The 6,000-nt window shown below is 47.1% G+C and overlaps 1 protein-coding gene across 1 annotated transcript in view; it reads right to left on the bottom strand.

Moving 5' to 3' along the window:
• Positions 1–6,000, bottom strand: part of TMEM131 (transmembrane protein 131) — a gene marked incomplete at its 5' end in the record, with an annotated part of 160,745 nt that overhangs the window by 93,575 nt on the left and 61,170 nt on the right. The window lies entirely within an intron of this gene.

Raw genomic sequence — 6,000 nt, 5'->3', positions numbered from 1 at the left:
ACAGGCTAGCAAGTTGGGCGGATTAGAATCTGATGAAGTTCAATATCGAGAAATTTAAAGTGCTCCACCTTGGGACAAGCAACCCCCACCACACCTACAGGCTTGGTGTCACCAAACTGACTAGCACCACAAATGAAAGGGACTTGGGGGTAATAATGAACCACAGCATGAATATGAGCTAGCAGTGAGATGCTGTAGCCAGTAGGGCAAATACTACTCTGGTGTGCATCAATCGATGCATCTCCAGAAAAACCAAGAAGGTGATTCTTCTGCTCTACTCCGCACTGGTGAGAGCGCAGCTGGAGTACTGCATCCAGTTCTGGGCACAACACTTTAACAAGGACATGGACAAGCTTGAGACAGTCCAATGAAGAGCCACCTGTATGATCAGAGTCTTACATGGCAAGCTACACGAGGAAAAGCTGAGGCATCTGGGACTCTTCAGCCTGAAGAAAAGAAGGCTGAGAGGGGACCCGGTAGCAGCTTAATGCTACACTAGGGGAGTACATCAAGGGCTGGAGAGCAACTGTTCACCAGGGCACCTGAGGGGAAAACTACAAGTAATGGCCACAAACTTCTGGAAGACTGATTCAGGCTCAACTTTAGGAAAAACTTCTTCACAGTCAGGGTGTCCAGACTGTGGAATAAGCTCCCTCCAGAGGTGGTGCAATCACCTGCCCTGGAAATCTTCAAGAGCAGACTAAACAGTCACCTTGCTGGGGTCACCTGACCCTGAGTTATCTTTCCTGCATGGTGCAAGGGCCTGGACCTGATGATCTTCCAAGGTCCCTTTCGGCCTTACATTCTATGAATCTCTGTGCTATATGCTTTAAGGCCATATTTCTTTTGAAAAGTTATCAGGTTTCTTAGATATAAGCAACATAACCTGCACTGAAAACAGGCTGAGGGACAGAGAAAATTTAAATGGCTAGTTACCTCGATTACTAATAAAAAATAGATTAAACTACATGAATGATCTGAAGATGTGACAAACGTACTTGCAGAATACACTAATTAAGAGAGATTGCAATTACTAATATGAACATCAAAATATAGGGGCATTTAGAGAAGTTAAATATATGGATGAGAAATGAAGCTGTATTTCAAAAAAGTTCAACTTCTGTTGATTTAAATTCAGAAAGTCATTCAGACAGATACTATCTATGACCATTATGCAATCAACACAGATATGCTCTTCAAACATTATGAGCTTATACCAACGATAACACAAATCTCCCAGTGTAGTTTATATTGCTGATGGGCAGGTAAGCAGGGGGTTGGGGGGTACTGAAGGGACAGGAGAAGCTTTGCTGGTATAAAAATAAAACAATCCATATGTAAAACCTGACCTGAAACACAGAAATTAAGTGGTTTTACAAGACAGCAGTAGAGCAAACAACAAAATCCAAGCTACCCAACTCCAAATTCACTGCCTTGATCACATAATAAGACATAGAGAGATCTTATTGTAAATCAGAAAGTTCAAGCCCCTCTTAGTACCAGTTAGATGAGACTAAGTCAGTGGTTCCCAACCTTTTAAAGACTTACGGCAATTTCTTAAAACACAACTTTTCAAAATTTTCCAGCACCCCATTTTAAAAACTAATAAAATATTATGAACTTCATAATATAAAACATAACTGCATTGTTAATTAGTCATTTGATCCTTATACTTATACCATACTCACCCAACTGCTACTGCCACTGCAGCCAAGTAAATCTGTGCTGCATGTCTCCTGCAGGGCTGGTGTGGAAGCAGCTATGGCAAGTGTGTGCTCATGCTTCAGCCCTTCCTGATCCAACCTTGCATGGTGTCTCCTGGAAACAGACACACAAGGGGCAAATGGAACTGTCCCACAGGCATTTGTTTTCAGGAGGCACACAGGAGACACGCTAGAGCAGAACTGACGAGCGGCTAAAGCAGAAGGCGCGCTCCCCGCAATACATTATTGTAGGCTCTCACATTGTTTCTGCAGCAGGTCTTCCCGTTTTGGCTCTAGCATACCTCCTAAAAATGGAGAGTGCGGTGCAGTTCTACCTGGTAGCGGCAGCATCTATCTCCAGGCTGTTGCTGCTACAGGGTGAAACTGCCCCACATGCCACGTTGTTAGGAGGCATGTGAAGCCCAAATGAGAAGAGGCTGGTGCACCAGAGGTTGACTGCATTTCATTATACAGGCAAGCACACTGCTTCTGCTTTAGGTTTCAGATCTGGTGTACACTGAGAAGCAAGTAGCAGCTAAAGCAGTAGCGGTGTGTCCGCTTGTATAATGTAACAGACACTGCTGCAGTTTCTGTTCAGCTGGGCTCTGCATGCTTCCTAAAAACTACGGCTGTGAGGCAATTTCAACCTGTGGTGTCACCCTTGGCAGTTCTTGCAGCATCCCAGTTAAGAACCACTGTCTTAAATACTCCATAGTTCTGAACACATCAGAGCCAGAAATCTCTCCTGAAGAGAAATCACACAGGAGTGATAAGTGACTATGGCCCTCGAGACAAATTTATGAGAAAAGAAATATCAATACAATTATTAAATTAGAGTAAGTGAAAACAGATATATGACTATCAACTAGTATTTGGAAGGTTAAATCAATGCATTATTTCTGGATCTAACAAAAACAATGACATTAAGGCAGTAACAGGAAGATACTTATTAGTAAAGTGTATGACAGTGCCACAGAAACTAAGTGACATTTCATACATAATATTTAGAACCAGACTGAACAGAGCACAGACAAATGCACCACAGGGACCAACTTCTGTCCTGGTGAAAGGAATATACTACAAGATCAAAACTGGTGCCCCCATCTCTAATTTCTGTTAAATGAAATATGTAGATCTTGTACATCTTTGCCCATTCCCTCCACACCCCAAAAATAGATATCAATGTTTTTCTACTAGAGGTAGCATATTTTAATTACAATGACATCAGGTTTATGGTGAAGTTCACCCAGAGGGAGGTTCATGACTGAAGGAATTACTTTAAATCTAAGGTAATTAAGAAATTATATAGGTGTGGGAGAGCACGTGCACACATCTTAAACATTTTCCTTTCAAAGAAAATGTGACCACATGCTGATCTTAGTCACTGGATTAAAAGCTATTAGTAAAGCCATTGGGCAAAGAAAGTATGTTAATATGTATAATTTAAGCTGCTGCACAGCAGAGCTCAGGTATTTCTTCAGAGCAAAGGTGTCAAAATATGAACCATGGGATTCCTGGAAGGGCAGGGAATTTAGGGGTGAGGCTAACAGCACTAGAGCCTGCCACAGAATCCAAGGCTATAGGTCCCCACTGGGCACAACTAGGGTTACCATATTTCCAGTTTCCAAAAAAGGACACCTGTTGGGGGGTCGGGATATGATTTGCGGGGGGGGGGGGGCAGTGATATACCGGTGCTTTGACCCTGCCTATGCTGTTGCTCCTCACTCTCAAGCCAGAACCCCCAAGCCCTCCTGCTGCTCCTCATTCTCAACCCACAGGGCTGTTCCAGTGCCCCTAACCCCGAATGCACAATACCCCACCAACCATGGGTCATGCTGGTGCCCCCACTCCCAACTTGTAGCCCCCCCCATCCCTGCTGGTTCTGATTCCCCACCCACAGACCCCTGGCAGTGCCAATACACTGCACTCCCAATCCACACTCCCCTGCCACCCCTGGGGTGCTCCACACTCCAAAGCCACAGCCCCCCCTCCTCCAGCCCTACTAGTCTCCCTCACTCTTGACCCACAGCCTCCTGCTCCCCCCAGGCTTGCAGCATCTTCTGACTGTTGTGCCCATACGAGCAAGGACACATCTCCCTGCTCCCCTGAAGGACTCCCTCCCACCCCCTTCCCCTGATGGAGGGGCAGGCACCTCCCCGCCCCATCACCCTGCCCTGCTGCAGCCCCAGTGCCTGGATAGCTTCCCCCAGTGCCGGGAGGCACTCATCCCCCCATCTCCTCCACACACCTCTGCCTCCGCCCTGCCTTCCGATAGACTCACGTGCCCCATCCTTCCACAGCCCCTCAGATAGTCTCCACCAAGCCCTGGCCCTCCAACCCCTGCTCCCCCATAGACTTACCTGTATCCAGCTGGGGCTGCTCCCAGCACCCTGCCTGACTGCATGCCAGTCATGTGCATGCACACATGCATGTGGTGCCACTTGCCTCCAATAACCCTCCTCCTTCCTCTCCCCCAGCAGCTCCTTGCATGAGCAAGTTGGGAAGTACCTGGAAAAACTTTAATGCTGAGCAGACCAAAATCATGGACATTTGTTTATGTTTTAAAAAGCTACTCAAACAGAAATTGGAGGACCCAAAAGGAGGACATGTCCAGGAAAACTTGCATGTATGATAACTCTACCACAGCAACTGGCAGCACAGGAAGCGAGGACTGTGCTGACTGTGCTGCTCAGCCCACCAGTTGTGCTGCTGACTGTCTCTGGCCCTGCTGTCACCAAGTCCAGATGCAGCTAATAAGGAACCCTATAGTCCACACCCAGGCTGGCAGAGTTTGACACCCCTGATTTTGAGGGTTCTTGCAAGATCCCAGCATTCCCCTCAACAGTTAACTTTTCTGTTAAGTACATAAAACCATTTAATCTGTGACCCTCCACCTGGCCTCCATGGCTTTTTCAAACTGCGACATTCCTAGACTTTAGTCCTCTGCCTACATGGAAAAACCATGTCGAGGACTGACAGCACAATAGTAGGGTTTATGGATTTCAGACACGCTATCTTCCCCAAGAGGCAACTAAAAATGACACCGAAGTTCCATACTTCGTTCTCACAGTATCTTGAAGAGCAAGCCAGCTCAACAAGTTTTTATTTTCTCTTCAGGGGAACAGGGAGGTGTATGGCCTGGCGCTGCCCTACAAGCAGATTGAGATCTTTTAAGTAAAAATTCATATAGATCAGGGGTGCTCAACCTCTGGCCTTCCAGTCTATTGCAGCCTGTAGATCCTTGGAACCTAGCCCACAGGGCTCCTTACAGGTTGGGAAATTTGGTGGCGGGGAGCAGTGGAAGTACTGCTGCCCCCCTTCCCCTCCTGCTGCCAAAATTCTAAGCTCTGCAGGTTAGGATGGAGCTGGGGCAAGACTCTCCCCCCCACCCCACAGCCATATCAGAAGAAGGTTGCACACCTTTGCTACCAGGCCACATCCTCCCCGTGGTGCCAGGCAACACTACCCCTCCCTTGCAGACTGGACCACACTCCTTCTCCCTCCCCATCTCCCCGCAGGGCTGGGCCAAATGCTTTTCATTTCCTCTTTCCCCTGCAGGGCTGGGCCATGCCCTTTTCCCTCTAGCCAGCCTGGTTGGAGCTAGGCCACACCCCCTTCCTCCCACAGGGCTGGGCCATGCCTCCTTCCCTCTGCCTGGGTAGGCTGGGACCAGGCCATGCCCTCTTTGTCCCGCAGGGCTTGATCAGGGCCAGATCATGGCCCCTATCCCTCACAGAGCCAAGCTGGGGCTGGCCCAAGCCCCTTTCCACTGAATGGGTGAATAGGAGGCAGGCTGCCTTCAACCCCAATCAGCCAAAAAGTGTGAATACCACTGGTGTAGCTTCTACAACTGAAGCCTGTGACATCGGACCTGTTAACCAACAAGGGGGGAAAAAAATCAGATGGTTCTTCTTCAGCTTCAACTCTCTAGTACTTGCAGGAAAAAGACAGAAAGTGGTCATTGAAGCAGATAGATATGACTCAGAGTATACGCAGGAAATAGATCTGCTGAGAAAATCAATTTCTTTGCAGGCACTATACTGACCATATCCCCCCTTCATATCAGAATGCAAGAGAGGAATCAGCGAGTAGACTATACAATGAGGACATCTTGAGATGGTTCAGGGAATTAGAAAATGAGAAAAAAAAAGCAACACTTTTTTTTTTGTAATGGAATTTATAGTAGACCACCTTATACCAGGCAGTGGCACATGGATCCAATCTACAGGGAAACATTATGTAGAATGAAATTTATTGCAAGGTCTGTACAGGATATGCAAGTGTGCCTTAATCTCTG

Source organism: Crocodylus porosus, unplaced genomic scaffold (assembly GCF_001723895.1).
Source record: "Crocodylus porosus isolate Cpor-Errol unplaced genomic scaffold, CroPor_comp1, whole genome shotgun sequence".
NCBI classification, from domain to species: Eukaryota; Metazoa; Chordata; order Crocodylia; family Crocodylidae; genus Crocodylus; species Crocodylus porosus.
This window is presented reverse-complemented; position numbering and strand designations above follow the sequence as displayed.